Raw genomic sequence first — 19,804 nt, forward strand, 5'->3', positions numbered from 1 at the left:
GTCACAATGGCTGGGTCGGTGGGACCTCGTGGTGAATCCAACACGGCCTGATCCTCGACACCGCCTGGCGAAGCTTCCCTCCGCCGGCGTGGATCCCGCGCCTTCAGCCGCCCACGATTGGGCCAGTGCCGGATGAAGCTCGTGCGGGGCCTGTAGCAAATGTTATAAAGGAGCCCAACGTAAAAAAAAAATACCCCGTAAATATTAAAAAAGAAAAACTAATTTTAAACTTGCATAGTAAAGTAATTGTATTTTTTCATTTGCTATACAGCCGGATAATACGACAAATCGATAACCTTAAACACCCAGTCGTTCATAAAAGTTGAAGGCGGTGTAGTACTACAGTAATAGAGCAAGTGCAGAACCACTTAACCGGAATTGATAGCTTGAAAGCATTTAGCGCGGGGCCCTTGAAAGTGCGGGGCCCGTAGCAACTGTAGCGACCTTTGCTACGAGGATAATCCGGCACTGGGTCAAGCGGTGATTTTTCAAGTCCATCATCAGCATCCATAACAGATGGGGTAAATATAACCGTGTCGTTAAACCCGCCACCACCCGACACAGCCAATTGGCAAGGTGTTGTCACGTAAACAAAACGTGCCAATTCGTTACTAGTACAGCACACACACACACACCGGCTGTGTGTTGGAGAGTTAAACCCCAACCTCAACGTTCACAAATCGGGTGCCGTGACGTTTCGCCGGTAATTACAACGACAGCAGCAGCCAGCATCATCAGGCAACAGCCAGGGCGTTGTGGAGAAACCCTGCCTCCTGCATCGGTCTTCAAGAAAGCCCGCGTGGTAAACGTATCATCATCATCATCATTCACCAGTCGTGGTCAGTTCACTGGCCGGATAAAAGTCTCTCCAAAGCCGTCACGACCTCTCTCTCTCTCTGTGTCTCTCTCTCTCTCTCAGAAGCGACCCTGCCTATCACGAATGATGGCTCGGCGAAGCGGCTTAACGTCATCACGTGGGCGTGTACAGCAGCATCCACGTGGCTCTAAATGTGGAGGGTAACACCGGGAGGACCCGGAGAAACATCCACGGGGAGAGAGAGAGAGACACGCAAACTCCAAATATACAGCAGCAGCAGGCGTCAGGGTCGGGATTGAACCCACGACCTCCTGTACACCAAGCGAGGTAGTTAACATCTCCTAGCTACCGTGATGATGATGATGATGATGAGAGACACGCAAACTCCAAATATACAGCAGCAGGGGTCAGGGTATGGATCGAACCCACGACCTCTTGTACACCAGGCGAGGTAGTTAACATCTCCTAGCCACCGTGATGATGATGAGAGACACGCAAACTCCAAATATACAGCAGCATGCGTCAGGGTATGGATCGAACCCACGACCTCTTATACACCAGGCGAGGTAGGTAACATCTCCTAGCTACCGTGATGATGATGATGAGAGACACGCAAACTCCAAATATACAGCAGCATGCGTCAGGGTATGGATCGAACCCACGACCTCTTGTACACCAGGCGAGGTAGTTAACATCTCCTAGCTACCGTGATGATGATGAGAGACACGCAAACTCCAAATATACAGCAGCAGCAGGCGTCAGGGTATGGATCGAACCCACGATACCTCCTGTACACCAGGCGAGGTAGTTAACATCTCCTAGCTACCGTGATGATGATGATGAGAGACACGCAAACTCCAAATATACAGCAGCATGCGTCAGGGTATGGATCGAACCCACGACCTCTTGTACACCAGGCGAGGTAGTTAACATCTCCTAGCTACCGTGATGATGATGATGAGAGACACGCAAACTCCAAATATACAGCAGCATGCGTCAGGGTATGGATCGAACCCACGACCTCCTGTACACCAGGCGAGGTAGTTAACATCTCCTAGCCACCGTGATGATGATGAGAGACACGCAAACTCCAAATATACAGCAGCATGCGTCAGGGTATGGATCGAACCCACGACCTCCTGTACACCGGGCGAGGTAGTTAACATCTCCTAGCCACCGTGGTGATGATGATGAGAGAGACGCACACACCACGACCTCCTGTACACCAGGCGAGGTAGTTAACATCTCCTAGCTACCGTGATGATGATGATGAGAGACACGCAAACTCCAAATATACAGCAGCATGCGTCAGGGTATGGATCGAACCCACGACCTCCTGTACACCAGGCGAGGTAGTTAACATCTCCTAGCCACCGTGATGATGATGATGAGAGACACGCAAACTCCAAATATACAGCAGCATGCGTCAGGGTATGGATCGAACCCACGACCTCCTGTACACCGGGCGAGGTAGTTAACATCTCCTAGCCACCGTGATGATGATGAGAGAGACGCACACACCACGACCTCCTGTACACCAGGCGAGGTAGTTAACATCTCCTAGCTACCGTGATGATGATGATGAGAGACACGCAAACTCCAAATATACAGCAGCATGCGTCAGGGTATGGATCGAACCCACGACCTCCTGTACACCAGGCGAGGTAGTTAACATCTCCTAGCCACCGTGATGATGATGATGATGAGAGACACGCAAACTCCAAATATACAGCAGCATGCGTCAGGGTATGGATCGAACCCACGACCTCCTGTACACCAGGCGAGGTAGTTAACATCTCCTAGCCACCGTGATGATGATGAGAGAGACGCACACACCACGCCCTCCTGTACACCAGGCGAGGTAGTTAACATCTCCTAGCCACCGTGATGATGATGAGAGAGACGCACACACCACGACCTCCTGTACACCAGGCGAGGTAGTTAACATCTCCTAGCCACCGTGATGATGATGAGAGAGACGCACACACCACGACCTCCTGTACACCAGGCGAGGTAGTTAACATCTCCTAGCCACCGTGATGATGATGAGAGAGACGCACACACCACGACCTCCTGTACACCAGGCGAGGTAGTTAACATCTCCTAGACACCGTGATGATGATGAGAGAGACGCACACACCACGACCTCCTGTACACCAGGCGAGGTAGTTAACATCTCCTAGCCACCGTGATGATGATGAGAGAGACGCACACACCACGACCTCCTGTACACCAGGCGAGGTAGTTAACATCTCCTAGCCACCGTGATGATGATGAGAGAGACGCACACACCACGACCTCCTGTACACCAGGCGAGGTAGTTAACATCTCCTAGCCACCGTGATGATGATGAGAGAGACGCACACACCACGACCTCCTGTACACCAGGCGAGGTAGTTAACATCTCCTAGACACCGTGATGATGATGAGAGAGACGCACACACCACGACCTCCTGTACACCAGGCGAGGTAGTTAACATCTCCTAGCCACCGTGATGATGATGATGAGAGACACGCAAACTCCAAATATACAGCAGCATGCGTCAGGGTATGGATCGAACCCACGACCTCCTGTACACCGGGCGAGGTAGTTAACATCTCCTAGCCACCGTGATGATGATGAGAGAGACGCACACACCACGACCTCCTGTACACCAGGCGAGGTAGTTAACATCTCCTAGCTACCGTGATGATGATGATGAGAGACACGCAAACTCCAAATATACAGCAGCATGCGTCAGGGTATGGATCGAACCCACGACCTCCTGTACACCAGGCGAGGTAGTTAACATCTCCTAGCCACCGTGATGATGATGATGATGAGAGACACGCAAACTCCAAATATACAGCAGCATGCGTCAGGGTATGGATCGAACCCACGACCTCCTGTACACCAGGCGAGGTAGTTAACATCTCCTAGCCACCGTGATGATGATGAGAGAGACGCACACACCACGCCCTCCTGTACACCAGGCGAGGTAGTTAACATCTCCTAGCCACCGTGATGATGATGAGAGAGACGCACACACCACGACCTCCTGTACACCAGGCGAGGTAGTTAACATCTCCTAGCCACCGTGATGATGATGAGAGAGACGCACACACCACGACCTCCTGTACACCAGGCGAGGTAGTTAACATCTCCTAGCCACCGTGATGATGATGAGAGAGACGCACACACCACGACCTCCTGTACACCAGGCGAGGTAGTTAACATCTCCTAGACACCGTGATGATGATGAGAGAGACGCACACACCACGACCTCCTGTACACCAGGCGAGGTAGTTAACATCTCCTAGCCACCGTGATGATGATGAGAGAGACGCACACACCACGACCTCCTGTACACCAGGCGAGGTAGTTAACATCTCCTAGCCACCGTGATGATGATGAGAGAGACGCACACACCACGACCTCCTGTACACCAGGCGAGGTAGTTAACATCTCCTAGCCACCGTGATGATGATGAGAGAGACGCACACACCACGACCTCCTGTACACCAGGCGAGGTAGTTAACATCTCCTAGACACCGTGATGATGATGAGAGAGACGCACACACCACGACCTCCTGTACACCAGGCGAGGTAGTTAACATCTCCTAGCCACCGTGATGATGATGAGAGAGACGCACACACCACGACCTCCTGTACACCAGGCGAGGTAGTTAACATCTCCTAGCCACCGTGATGATGATGAGAGAGACGCACACACCACGACCTCCTGTACATCAGGCGAGGTAGTTAACATCTCATAGCCACCGTGATGATGATGAGAGAGACGCACACACCACGACCTCCTGTACACCAGGCGAGGTAGTTAACATCTCCTAGCCACCGTGATGATGATGAGAGAGACGCACACACCACGACCTCCTGTACACCAGGCGAGGTAGTTAACATCTCCTAGCCACCGTGATGATGATGAGAGAGACGCACACACCACGACCTCCTGTACACCAGGCGAGGTAGTTAACATCTCCTAGCCACCGTGATGATGATGAGAAAGACGCACACACCACGACCTCCTGTACACCAGGCGAGGTAGTTAACATCTCCTAGCCACCGTGATGATGATGAGAGAGACGCACACACCACGACCTCCTGTACACCAGGCGAGGTAGTTAACATCTCCTAGCCACCGTGATGATGATGAGAGAGACGCACACACCACGACCTCCTGTACACCAGGAGAGGGAGTTAACATCTCCTAGCCACCGTGATGATGATGAGAGAGACGCACACACCACGACCTCCTGTACACCAGGCGAGGTAGTTAACATCTCATAGCCACCGTGATGATGATGAGAGAGACGCACACACCACGACCTCCTGTACACCAGGCGAGGTAGTTAACATCTCATAGCCACCGTGATGATGATGAGAGAGACGCACACACCACGACCTCCTGTACACCAGGCGAGGTAGTTAACATCTCCTAGCCACCGTGATGATGATGAGAGAGACGCACACACCACGACCTCCTGTACACCAGGAGAGGGAGTTAACATCCCCTAGCCACCGTGATGATGATGAGAGAGACGCACACACCACGACCTCCTGTACACCAGGCGAGGTAGTTAACATCTCATAGCCACCGTGATGATGATGAGAGAGACGCACACACACCACGACCTCCTGTACACCAGGCGAGGGAGTTAACATCTCCTAGCCATCGTGATGATGATGAGAGAGACGCACGCACCACGACCGCCTGTACACCAGGCGAGGTAGTTAACATCTCATAGCCACCGTGATGATGATGATGAGAGAGACGCACACACCACGACCTCCTGTACACCAGGCGAGGGAGTTAACATCTCATAGCCACCGCGACGCTCCACCTCGTGCATAAGCTGCTCCATCTCCTGCACGGTGGCCGTCCCACCCCTCCGGCTACCTCCCCCCCCCCCCGTTCTTATCTTTGGCGGCGGGGCCACTGTGAGCAGTCGCGGCCCCAGTGCCCCACTCCCTCCCCTCCTTGCCCCAGCAGCCGCCCTCCTCCTCGAATACCTCGCGAAAGTCCTCGCAGCGTGACGCGTGCCTCCCGTCTCATTGTGATTAACGTCATCCACGAGCACGTGCGTGCCCCCCCCCCTACCGTCTCGCCCCCCCCTCCCCCCCGTCTCTCTCTTCCCATCCCCCCCCGTCTCTCCCCCCTCCCCCCCCGTCTCTGTCTTCCCCCCTCCCCCGTCTCTGTCCCCCCCCGTCTCTCTGCCCCCCCTCCCCCCGTCTCTCTGCCCCCCCTCCCCCGTCTCTGTCCCCCCGTCTCTCCCCCCGTCTCTCCCCCCGTCTCTCCCCCGTCTCTTTCCCCCCCGTCTCTCTCCCCCCCCTGCCCCCGTCTCTCCCCCCTCCCCCCCGTCTCGAACCCCTCCCCCCCCCGTCTCTGTCCCCCCCCTACCGTCTCTCCCTCCCGTCTCTCCCCCCGTCTCGCACCCCTCCCCCCCGTCTCTCCCCCCCCCCGCCCCCCCTCATGTTTCTTTGCGAACTTTTTCAGTGTTCACTTTCTGTTCCGCTTTTTTGTTTGTGTCCCCCCCCCCCACCCACTTACGAGCGACCTCCCGTGGCCAGGCGTCCGCCGTCTCCACGCCTGCCATGTTTACGTCGTGCGCTTCGAATGTCATAGCTCCTTTAATGTCTAGCATGCGCATTCATTGCGAGAGCTGGGGAAAAGAATCAACAAACAAACAGATGGGGCACAGCCAATTAGCAGCAGATTGGGAAGTTTGAATACAGAGCACGCTTGATGGCCTGGGGTGGCTATGAGATGTTAACTACCTCGCCTGATATGCAGGAGGTCCGTGGGTTCGATCTCGACCCTGACGCCTGCTGCTGTATATTTGGAGTTTGTGTGTCTCTCTCTCTCTCTCTTCATCACGGTGGCTATGAGATGTTAACTACCTCGCCTGGTATGCAGGAGGTCCATGGGTTCGATCCCAACCCTGACGCCTGCTGCTGTATATTTGGAGTTTGTGTGTCTCTCTCTCCGTTATCACGGTGCTATAAATTTCCTACGTGCAAAGCAACTTCGTTGACCTATCATTTGTGGCAAGGTCGCTTCTGAAAAAGAAGCTAAACAGCTCAGTGGGCTTTGCCTGATAAGATAAAAATAATAATTTAGTTGTATTTGTGCATATCTTTAAGTTATTTATTTACCGTTCTGCACTTTGCACTCCTATGGTGTTTTAGTAACTGTTGCTGTAACGTTCTGACCCCGTGCCCCTAGTGGACATCTGTCAGTAAAAGAGCTTCATAGCTCATCGGATTCTTCCAGCACAAGTCAAATATTCTCATTCCGGTTCTGACCCGCGGTCTCATAGAGCAGGGCGATGCGAACGTGACCCTCGTGGAGATGGAGCGATTAAATCGGATCGCGTGCGCCTTGTTGCCCGCCGGATGGATCGTAACATCCGCAGAGCTGCGAGGGCTTGTGGACATCTTGGGCCGGCGGGGAGGAGGGGGGGGTAGAAGGCATTCATCCAGCAGTGGATTGACCATGGCTGTTACGAACCCCGTTCGAGAGAGACGACCAGGGCACGAACCCAATAACTCAGGAGATACTGGCTGTAGTACTTGTCGCTGACATGGCCATTATGAAACCTCCTACAAGCGAGAGACGTTCGCACTCCACCCAGCATCCCTCCCGCCCCCCGCAGAATCGAGCAGCACGCTCTGCAATGCACGCGAGTCCGTGGGAGGCTCACTCGCAGCATTGGCACGCCCAGCTGTGAATGTCAACAGCGATGGCAGCTCACATAAAGGTTCATTTACCGCCCCCCCCCTCTCTCTCTCTCTCACAAACTTTGTCCGTGGCCTTTTCCAGACGTGTTTTTTTTGTTCTTTTCCTTTTCACCCTCCCTCTCCCCCCCCCCTCTCTCCTACCCATCATCTTAAAATAAAAATAGAGATGTTTTATATTTTTTTACCCTTCTAAAGCTCGCTCAATTCGCCCGCCCACCTCTGCCACCCTTTCTCCAAAGAGGGGCTTCAAACGCACGCGGCCCTCACCCCTCCGCCCCGTGTCGGTTGTTTAATTACCCAGCCATACACAGCGCTCGCCGACTTCTGTGTAGCCCAGGAGGTGTGGAGGGGGGTGACCACGTGGGGGGGGGGGGGGCACAGACGCTCCTGGGCCGGTGAAGTTGAACGGCCTTGGTTCGAAATCTGAAATTCAGTCGCCCCAGCCGAGATTACTTACAGCCGGGGTTATCGGTTCTAGCGAGATGAGCAGTGACTCACAGACAGACCCTTAGACTCACAGAGAGACCCGTATATTTATAGAGAGAAACACATACTTAGAGACCCGCATACCTACAGAGAGACCCAGAGACTCGCATATAATCCCTTAGACTCACATAGAGAACCGTAGAATCACACAAAGATCTGTAGACTCACATAGAGACCCGTAGACTCACATAGAGACCGGTACACTCACACAGAGACCAGTACACTCGCTGAGAGACCCATAGACTCGCACATAATCCCATAGACACAGAGGCCCGTAGACTGATAGTGAGACCCATATATTCACATAGAGACCCGTAGGCTCACATAGAGACCCGTAGACTCGCATAGAGACCTGTAGACTCACATAGAGACCGGTACACTCACACAGAGACCAGTACACTCGCTGAGAGACCCATAGACTCGCACATTATCCCATAGACACAGAGGCCCGTAGACTGATAGTGAGACCCATATATTCACATAGAGACCCGTAGGCTCACATAGAGACCCGTAGACTCGCATAGAGACCCGTAGACTCACATAGAGACCGGTACACTCACACAGAGACCAGTACACTCGCTGAGAGACCCATAGACTCGCACATAATCCCACAGATACAGAGGCCCGTAGACTGATAGTGAGACCCATATATTCACATAGAGACCCGTAGGCTCACATAGAGACCCGTAGACTCGCATAGAGACCTGTAGACTCACATAGAGACCGGTACACTCACACAGAGACCAGTACACTCGCTGAGAGACCCATAGACTCGCACATAATCCCACAGATACAGAGGCCCGTAGACTGATAGTTAGACCCATATATTCACATAGAGACCTGTAGACTCACACAGAGACCGGTACACTCACACAGAGACCAGTACACTCGCTGAGAGACCCATAGACTCGCACATAATCCCATGGACACAGAGGCCCGTAGACTGATAGTGAGACCCATATATTCACATAGAGACCCGTAGGCTCACATAGAGACCCGTAGGCTCACATATTTCCTCGTAGCCTCGCAGAGTTGACCCGAAGACTCGCACAGAGACCCATGGACCCGCAGCGGTGTGGTGGCGCGTCGCCGATTGACGATGAAGGCCGCGTTCTCGGACGTCTGTCGACTTGGCCCGAACCACCAATGAGGCCGCAGAGATTCGCGGCTCACAGCCCCCAGTCATTTGCGAGGATAAATGACGAGAAGTGTTGGCGGATTACGGGGGAGGGGGGGGTGGCGGGGGGGGGGGGTTGATCTTCTATCCAGCGGTGGGTTCAGAATCAATGTAAGTAGACTAGAGGAGGAATCCGATGAGCTGTGAAGCTCTTTTTTTTTTGTTGGAACGGATGTCCAGTCGCGGCACGGGGTAATAACGTTGTCGCAACAACGCAACGACACGAACACGATGACCGTCATCAATTTATTCATACTGTTGGCAGAATCCGATGAGCTGTAAAGCTCTTTTTTTCACTGATGCGCAATAGGGGCACGGGGTAAGAACGCCACAACAACAAAGAACACAAACACACGTCCGTGGTGCGTGGTACTAGAAATGTTCAACGAAATCACCCAGAATAACAACTAGAACCATCCCCATCCTACCAGCCAAAAGCTCCAAGTGAGCTGCTAGCTTGCTGTTCGGAAGCGACCTGGCCAGGCGACAGGCGGGTGACTGCAAGGCATGTCCACGCGCTTTAAATTGGGTTTATTGTTTTGTTGTGTTTTTGTGGAGGGTTTTTTTTGATTGTTGTTGCTCACATAGTTTCACCCTCTCTCCCCTGGACGCACGCAATGCGAAAATAATTCCACCGTACAGGTTCAGGTTTTTATTTAATTTTTACTTTTGGGGCAAGTGCTGTCCGCGAGTAGCAATGCCTAGTGTGCCGTACCGGCCTTCATTAAGGGTGGTTGTGGTGGGGGTTGGCGGGCCAGCACCATTCACGGCCGCCTTGTCTCCCCAATTGCGACGTTTTACACACCGCTCCCGGTGCGCGTTTGAGGCTGAGTCGACCTAGGGGGAGGCCCTGGACCGGTTCAGATAATCGTCACTGACAGTGTCGGCCGCGAGCGGGAAATCGATCCCGCGTCGCCAGGTTTGTAGCGCAGCGCGGCGCGCTCACCGCTGCACCACCGCTCCGTTCACTCAACGCCGCCGCACCTTAGAAAGGAAATCACGCGAACCTTTTCGAATGGACACAAAAGGACCGATTGGTTTCCCTCTCCTCGGTGGCGTCACTCGGCCGCGTCCGTCGTTACCCTCGTGACGCACGGCGTCAGCCCGCGGTCTCTGTCCATTGCGGAGCAGCACGAGGGAGGGGAAGGAGGGGAGGGGAGGGAGGGGAGGGAGGGATGGAGGGGAGGGAGGGGAGGAGGGAGAGAGGAGGAGGGAGAGGAGGGAGGGGAAGGAGGTAGGGGAGGGAGGGAGGGGAGGGAGGGGAAGGAGGGGGAGGGAGGGGAGGGAGGGAGGAAGGGGAGTAGGGAAGGGAGTAGGGAGGGGAGGAGGGAGGGGAGGGAGGGGAGGAGGGAGAGGAGGGAGAGGAGGGAGGGAGGGAGGGGAGGGGAGGGAGGGGAGGGGGAGGGAGGGGAGGGAGGGAGGAAGGGGAGTAGGGGAGGGGAGTAGGGAGGGGAGTAGGGAGGGGGGGAGGGAGGGGAGGGAGGGTAAGGAGGGGGAGGGAGGGAGGGGAGGAAGGGGAGGGGAGGGAGGGGGGAGGGAGGAGAGGGAGGAAGGGGAGTAGGGAGGGGAGTAGGGAGGGGGGGAGGGAGGGGGGAGGGAGGGGAGGGAGGGGAGGAAGGGGAGGGGAGGGAGGGGGAGGGAGGAGAGGGAGGAAGGGGAGTAGGGAGGGGAGTAGGGAGGGGGGGAGGGAGGGAAGGAGGGGGAGGGAGGGGAGGGGAGGGGGAGGGAGGAGAGGGATGGAGGGGAGGGGAGGGAGGGGAGGAGGGAGGGAGGGGAGGGAGGGGAGTGGTGGCCAGTCGGTTGTCGCACTGTGCTGCCGGGTTGGCTTTAAACGGTCCCAATGAAGTCCGACGCGACGCCCCGAAGTTCCATTCCCCGCTCGTGGCCAACATCGGCGAGGGATATCCAAAAACCCGATACGGGGTCTCCCCTAGGTCGACTCGGCCGCAGATGAGTTCCTGGTGCGGTGTGTGAACATCGCCACTAGGGAGACAAAGGCGGCCGGGTGTGGTGCTGTGGCCACCCCACCCCCTCGTGTGCACTGCCGGCCTTCATAGCTGCGGCTCGCTAACCGCACTTGCCCAAAGAGTCTGTTAAGGCTATACGGGAGGAGGGGGGGGGGGCTTTGTCTTCATTGCTGGTAGTGATAATGATGATGATGACACTTTCACTGCTAATGATGATTGTCATAATAATGTCGTGAACTTCCCTAACAGCACTTGCCCCAACAATCTGTCGAAGCATATACGGGGGAACTTTGTATTTGTTGTAAAGAAATACATTTGCAATCTTGACAATTAAAAAATGCACTGCTGCAGTGGCTTACGAATATGGCAAGGAAGGGCTTTAGCAGACGGCGTCAGAAGCTCAAATGATGACGACGACGATACGAATTATGACGATGATTACGATCAACAAAATACATCATCACAGTCGCGATCACGTGTTACACCTCCGTGGGTTGCTACTCAACAGCACTTGCCCCGACAGCGTGTTCGAGGCGTATACGTGTGGCAGGGTGCAGATCTTTCTCATTGTGACGTCGCTACTGCGTCTCCTGCTGCTGCTGCTCGTGGATCATGTGCACGAGATAGTGACGGGGGGAGCTTCGTCCGCGCGGAGTGCGATACGAGACGGGGTTTGTGGTCCGTTTACGTCAGCGCTAGGATACGGGGGGTGGCGGTGGAGAGAGGGGGAGGGGGGTGGGAGTCTCCGGGTGACACTGCCACAGAGCAACAGTCGGGAGCGCAATTTGCGACTACAGCCGCCACCACCACCACCGCGAGAACCATAAAGCTCCGTCTCTTGTGCTCGTGCCAAGCTCGCCACGCGGTGCGAGTGGCGTTGGTGGCATTGCCTCATCGAGCCGCCCCACGCCAGCGCAAAAGGTGAGTCTCAGGCAATGTCTTGGTGTCATTTCATTGGCAATGTCTTGGTGTCATTTCATTGGCAATGTCTTGTTGTTATTTCATTGGCAATGTCTTGTTGTTATTTCATTGGCAAGAACTTGTTGTTATTTCATTGGCAATGTCTTGTTGTTATTGCATTGGCAATGTCTTGTTGTTATTTCATTGGCAATGTCTTGTTGTTATTGCATTGGCAATGTCTTGTTGTCATTTCGTTGGCAATGTCTTGTTGTTATTTCATTGGCAATGTCTTGTTGTTATTTCATTGGCAATGTCTTGTTGTTATTTCATTGGCAATGTCTTGTTGTCATTTCGTTGGCAATGTCTTGTTGTCATTTCATTGGCAATGTCTTGTTGTCATTGCATTGGCAATGTCTTGTTGTCATTTCATTGGCAATGTCTTGTTGTTATTTCATTGGCAATGTCTTGTTGTTATTTCATTGGCAATGTCTTGTTGTTATTGCATTGGCAATGTCTTGTTGTTATTTCATTGGCAATGTCTTGTTGTCATTTCATTGGCAATGTCTTGTTGTTATTTCATTGGCAATGTCTTGTTGTCATTTCATTGGCAATGTCTTGTTGTCATTTCATTGGCAATGTCGTGTTGTTATTTCATTGGCCATGTCTTGTTATTTCAATGGGAATGTCGCTGCATGGGATTTCCGGCGGGACCTGGTGATGCCCGCACGTATCGAACCCGGGCGAACCGCCCCGCCGAATTCGCGATTCCCGCTCAAGGCAAAACTCGAAAATGACGATTGTCTAAAACGGTCGACTCGGCCTCCCCTAGGTCGACTCGGCCTCAAATGCGTACCTGGTGCGGTGTTTAAAACCATTTGTACTGGGAGACAAAGGCGGCCGTGCGTGGTGCTGGCCACTCAACCAGCTCGTGCGCCGTGCCGGCCTTCATAGGTGCTGCTCGCGAACAGGCAGCACTTTCCCCAACAGTCTGGTTAAGGCTACACGGGGGATCTTTTTCAGCGTCGTGCGTGCGTGCTGGGTGGTGTGTGACACGCAGGGCGGTGTTTGTTCGCGCTGCACCTTGAACTCCGCTGTGAGAGGCGGCGTCGTTCGTGCGTGGTATGGGGAGCGGTGGCGCAGCGGTTAGCGCACTTGCGCTCCGAGCCCGAGTTCCATCCTCCGCTCACGGCCACCAACGCCGGTGACGATTATTATGAACCGGTCCTGGGCCTCCCCTAGGTCGGCTCGGCCTCAAATGAGTACATTACCTGGAGCGACCGGGCCTTCATACGCGCTGCTACTCGCTACCAGCACTTGTCCCAATAGCGTGTTGAACGCAATGGGGGGTGAGGTGGGAGGGGTCTTTGTCTTTGTTCGGACGTGGATCTGGCCACCCACTCCCTCGCGTGCCGTGCCGGCCGTCATAGGTGGTGCTGCTACTCACTGACAGCACTTGGCCCCAGAAGTCTGTTGGAGGCTATACGGGAATCTTTGTCTTTGTGCGTCGCCAGTGAAACCCACGCACGCGATTTGGTTCGTCTCTCCGTGTGGCACTAAAAATGCCAGCGATGCGTAAAGCCCCAGATGTCGTACTGGGTGGACATTCCACATTCCTATGGCGGGGATATACCTGCCCATGACGTGCATTCCCGACCCGATGTCAAGGGTGGAGTAGAGGCGATTCGAGAGCTTGCGTGATCTCCTCCACCAACCACCACACATCGCTGGCTCTCTCCTCTCTTGGAATTGTACTTTTACAGTGCTCGAGATGAGTTTCTGATTCCAAAAAAATATTCGGGTGTTTAAGGACACATTCGTGTCTCTGTGTGAGTCTCTGGGTTTCTATGTGAGTCTAAGGGTATCTGTATGGGAATGTGTCTCTGTGTGAGTCCATGGGTATCTGTGTGAGTCTATGGGTCTCTCCGTAAGTCTAAGGGTCTCTACGAGAGTCTATGGGTCTCTGTGTGAGTCTTAAGAGCTGATACTGGGAGTCTGGAGGTCGATACATCTCCACCGTGCAGCGGTAGTAGTTGTGGTATCCTGGCAAAGGGTGGAGAGCATTGACAGGGAGGTGGTGGTGGTGATGGTGGTGGTGATGTTCGTGGTGATGGTGGTGATGGTGATGGTGCTGGTGATGGTGCTGGTGATGGTGGTGGTGGTGATGTTCGTGGTGATGGTGGTGATGGTGATGGTGCTGGTGGTGGTGATGTTCGTGGTGATGGTGGTTCTGGTGGTGATGGTGGTGATGGTGCTGGTGGTGGTAGTGATGTTCGTGGTGATGGTGGTGATGTTCGTGGTGATGGTGGTGGTGATAGTGGTTCTGGTGGTGGTGGTGATGGTGGTGGTGGTGGTGGTTCTGGTGGTGATGGTGGTGATGGTGCTGGTGGTGCTGGTGGTGGTGGTGATGTTCGTGGTGATGGTGGTGGTGATGGTGGCATCAAGAGCTTTGACCACGGCAACATGTTCGCACCTCGTCGACGTTGTTTAAACCTCAACGTCGACTCAACGTCGATTCGACGCCAGGAGACGAACTCGGGGGGAGGTCGCGGCGGGGCGAGCGCCACAACCGCAGCACGGCCACCACCGCCGCTGCCGCTTTCATTTCTAAAAATAGTTTCGACAACAACAACAAGAAGAACAAGAACAAGAAGATGAGACAATCGCGCACGCACACACGAGACTGTGCAGTGACGCAAAGCGCACACCCCCCCACATCCACCCACCCCCACATCCACATCCCCCCCCCCACATCCCCCCCCCTCACATCCACCCACCCCCCAACATCCACCCCCCCCACATCCACCCACATCCCCCCCCCCACATCCACCCCCCCCCCCCACATCCACCCACATCCCCCCACCCACATCCACCCACATCCCCCCCCCCACATCCACCCACCCCCCACATCCACCCCACCCCCCCCACATCCACCCACCCCCCCACATCCACCCACAACCCCCCCACATCCACCCCCCCCCCACATCCACCCCCCCCACATCCACCCACACCCCCCCCCCCCACATCCACCCCCTCCAAATCCACCCACAACCCCCCCACATCCACCCACCCCCCCACATCCACCCACAACCCCCCCCCACATCCACCCCCCCCCCACATCCACCCCACCAACCCACCCACTCCACCCACCAACCCACCCACCCACTCCCCGTAGTCCGTCTCCTCCGCTCTGCCGTGGCGCGCAAACATTCCGAAGATTCTCCCCACGTGGAAAATCAATAAAGATGCTCACCTCTAAGACGCACCTGAGATTGGCGCCGTTGACTGTGTACGGTGCGAAAGAAGTTAAACATGCCTACATACATACATAGACTCACATAGAGACCCATAGACTCACACAGAGACCCATAGACTCACACAGAGACACACAAACTCACACAGAGACCCCCAGACTCGCACAGAGACCCCAGACTCGCACAGAACCCCACAAACTCACACAGAGACCCCCAGACTCGCACAGAGACCCACAGACTCGTACAGAGACACATAGGCACACAGAGACCCCATAGACTCACAGAGACACAGACTCACACAGAGACCTCATAGACTCACAGAGACACATAGACTCACACAGAGACCCATAGACTCACAGAACCCCACAGACTCGCACAGAGACTCACAGACTCGTACAGAGACACATAGACACACAGAGATCCCATAGACTCACAGAGACACATAGACTCACACAGAGACCCATAGACTCGCACAGAGACCCATAGACTCACACAGAGACCCATAGACTCACACAGAGACCCATAGACTCACACAGAGACACATAGACTCACAGAGACACATAGACTCACACAGAGACACATAGACTCACACAGAGACCCATAGACTCACACAGAGACCAATAGACTCACACAGAGACCCACAGACTCGTACAGAGACACATAGACTCATACAGAGACCCACAGACTCGCACAGAACCCCACAGACTCGCACAGAGACCCCCAGACTCGCACAGAGACATATAGACACACAGAGACCCCATAGACTCACAGAGACACACAAACTCGCACAGAGACCCCCAGACTCGCACAGAGACACATAGGCTCACATAGAGACCCATAGACTCACACAGAGACCCATAGACTCACACAGAGACCCATAGACTCACACAGAACCCCACAGCCTCGCACAGAACCCCACAGACTCGCACAGAGACCCACAGACTCGCACAGAGACCCACAGACTCGTACAGAGACACATAGACACACAGAGACCCCATAGACTCACAGAGACACATAGACTCACACAGTAACCCATCGTTTGTTTTCCCCCACCCGCACCTCCGATTAGTACGGTTGGCTCCGTAGGATGCGAAAGAAGTTCAACGTACACACATCTCATTCAATGTGCACGACTGGTTGACCCGATGATTCAAGCACTCAACGTACGTACGTACAGAAGCATCTTTTTTTTCCTTACGGCAGTTCGTGGCCCACCGATCTACCACGTAGCTCTCTCTGTCAGAAGCGACCTGGCTATCACCGAAGGTAGCTCCACGGAGTGGCTCATCATCACGTAGACATTTATAGCAGCAGCGAAACACTCTCAACGTGCGATGTTGATTGCAAATGTGGAGGGGTGGGTGGTGGGGACTGGAAGACCCGGAGAAAAATCCACGCGACCACAGGGAGGGAGCGAGAGAGACACCGCAAACTCCAAATATACAGCAGCAGGCGTCAGGGTCGGGATCGAACCCACGACCTCCTGTACACCAGGCGAGGTAGTTAAAATCTCCTAGCCACGGTGATGATGATGAGAGAGAGACACACAAACTCCACATATACAGCAGCAGGCGTCAGGGTCTGGTTCTAACCCACGACCTCCTGTACACCAGGCGAGGTAGTTAACATCTCCTAGCCACCGTGATGATGATGAGAGAGAGACACGCAAACTCCACATATACAGCAGCAGGCGTCAGGGTCTGGTTCTAACCCACGACCTCCTGTACACCAGGCGAGGTAGTTAACATCTCCTAGCCACCGTGATGATGATGAGAGAGAGAGACACGCAAACTCCACATATACAGCAGCAGGGCGTCAGGGCAGCAGGGCGTCAGGGTCTGGTTCTAACCCACGACCTCCTGTACACCAGGCGAGGTAGTTAACATCTCCTAGCCACCCGCGACGGACTCGAGTAAAAGCGACCGTGGCGGACGCCGTCCTCGTGGGAGTCACTCCCACAAACGCCTCCCTCGCCCCTTCTCGCGAGTCGGTGTGACCCTCCCTCTCCCTCTCCCTCCCTCCCCCCCTCCCTCCCTCCCTCCCTCCCCTCCCCTCCCCCCCTCCCTCCCTCCCTCCAACCCGTGGCTTTCCTCCTCATTCCTCCTCCGTCGCGGTGTCCTCACTTCCAAGCCCCTCGTTTCTTAACGCGCCGGTCTTGGTCGGTGCCTTCCTCAAAAGTGTGACGCGTTACGCGAAACGAACACGACCGTGAATGATGTCACAGGAGGATGAAGTTTGACGAGTTGCGATGCTCTGCTGCTGCTGCTGCTGCTTCGCTGTATCACTCCGCCGTGCCGTACCGCACGGCCGCTGCAGCTCAAGAAAGTAGTTCGTCGTCGTACCGCTTAAAAGCCGCGTTATAACGGGGGGGCACGTTCCGCGTTATAACGGGGGGGGGCACGTTTTGCGTTATACCGGGGACACGTTCCGCGTTATAACGGGGGGCACGTTCCGCGTTATAACGGGGGCACGTTTCGCGTTATAACGGGTGGGGGGGCACGTTCCGCGTTATAACGGGGGGGGCACGTTTTGCGTTATAACCGGGGACACGTTCCGCGTTATAACGGAGGGCACGTTCCGCGTTATAACGGGGGGGGGGGGGCACGTTCCGCGTTATATCGGGGGGGGGGCACGTTCCGCGTTATAACGGGGGGGCACGTTTTTGCGTTATAACCGGGGACACGTTCCGCGTTATAACTGGGGGGCACGTTCCGCGTTATAACGGGGGGCACGTTCCGCGTTATAACAGGGGGGGGGGCACGTTCCGCGTTATAACGGGGGGGGGCACGTTTTGCGTTATAACCGGGGACACGTTCCGGGTTATAACCGGGGGGCACGTTCCGCGTTATAACGGGGGGCACGTTCCGCGTTATAACGGGGGGGGCACGTTCCGCGTTATAACGGGGGGGGCACGTTCCGCGTTATGACCACGCAGTGTTCCGCGTTGAGTAGTCGGAGGTGGCGGTGGCACCACGAGAAATCGACACAGCGGCCGTTTCCGTGGATTAGACCGGGGGGGGGGGGGAGGGTGGTGCGTGGCCCTGCCACGTGAACGTGGAATTAGAATTGAGATGATGATGATGTTGTTGTTGATGCCACCGCCAGCGCCTCCCAGCGTCCGTTCGATCCGAGAATCTGGACCGTCGCTGGGACGTTGCCGGCCTGTCGGGGAGAGACCGTCTTCGCGAGCCCGTCGCTTCCGCTACCAAGGGCGATTCGTTCTTTCTTTCTTTCACATCTTCATTCACACATCCCGGGCAGAGGAGGAACCTGTCCACAATTAACCCCGGAGGACTGACGCGAGCGGGCGAGAGAGAGAGGGAGAGAGGTAGGGAGGTAGGGAGGTAGGGAGGCTGAGCGAGCTCCTTTGAAGTTCATCCCAGCCTCGTTTGCTGTCAAATGTTGCTCGTCAACGGAGCCCCTCCCCCCCCACTCCCCCCCACTCCCACCCCCGCCCCCACTCCTGTGACGTTGGTGCTGAGGAGGCAGCGTTGACCCAATTTGAAAAAGGAGGCCCCCCTCCTCGGTTTTGAGAGCGGTTGACCCCACTGCTCTCACCAACTCTGTTTAAGGACGTGTCCACGATGTGGGGAGGGCGAGGGCGCCCCCCTCTCTCATCTCCACCCTCGCACCCCCCCCCTCCCCCCGGGGCCTCCACTCCACATCCCCCCCCCCCTCTCGTCAGCTGTGATGCGGTTTTCACAATCGGTGCATCGTATTATCAGCGATTGGGGCGATATTATTGGTGATGAGAGGGTTATTTTTGTTTGTTTGTTTGTTGTTGTTGTTGTTGGGTTAGATCGCGTAACTGTAAATGTGTTTGTCACGTGAGCGAAACGTGCCGGTCAGCTGTCACTCCAGCACACGGGTGCGGCACGTGGCGGGGTCGTTCCGCTGACGTATTGAAACACTCATGGCAAGTCGCCTGATGAAGCTGGTTGTAATCGCCCGCGTGATGCTGCGTGGAATCTTTCCTGCTCTGTCACTCCGTAACGAGGCTCCGGGTCTTCTCGGCGACGGTGGAATATTTTTTTTCAAGCATATTGTGAAAGTCACACGGGGTGTTATTGACAATGGTGTTGAGTTGTTGTTTTTTTTTGTTAACTGCTAACGCAGCAGCATCAACATCACCCGGCCCTCTGCTTAATTTACTAATTATGATCTCCCCACGTTTGCTCACCAATAGCGGGTATCGACTCCCAACGCGATGGTGAACAGCAGCAGCACAGAGACGAAAGACGTCCCGATATTTAAGCGAGATGCTAATCCCACCCCCAAAAAATCCTAAGTATTATTTGTTTCAATTTGAAATCATTATCCGCAACTCACCCCCTACTAATGCACATGTCCAGCTGAGTAATTACATGGCGCCCGGTATACAGGAGGGCGTGGGTTCGATCCCGGCCCTGGCGCATGTACGGTTGGAATTTGCGTCTCTCTCTCCCCGTGGTCGCGTGGACTTGTGAA

The 19,804-nt window shown here is 54.9% G+C and overlaps 1 protein-coding gene across 10 annotated transcripts in view; it reads left to right on the plus strand.

Moving 5' to 3' along the window:
• Positions 1 to 19,804, plus strand: part of LOC116954900 (semaphorin-6A-like) — a 179,372-nt gene that overhangs the window by 56,775 nt on the left and 102,793 nt on the right. The window contains exon 3 of one of the 10 annotated variants that reach the window (XM_076052753.1): positions 920 to 1,144. The exons of the other annotated variants lie outside the window; for them this stretch is intronic. The gene's annotated coding sequence lies outside the window, so the exon portion shown is untranslated. The remainder of the gene's footprint in view (positions 1 to 919; positions 1,145 to 19,804) is intronic. 10 annotated transcript variants of the gene reach the window in all.

Source organism: Petromyzon marinus, chromosome 57, assembly GCF_048934315.1.
Source record: "Petromyzon marinus isolate PM22_M1 ecotype Great Lakes invasive population chromosome 57, UKy_Petmar_22M1.pri1.0, whole genome shotgun sequence".
NCBI classification, from domain to species: domain Eukaryota; kingdom Metazoa; phylum Chordata; class Hyperoartia; order Petromyzontiformes; family Petromyzontidae; genus Petromyzon; species Petromyzon marinus.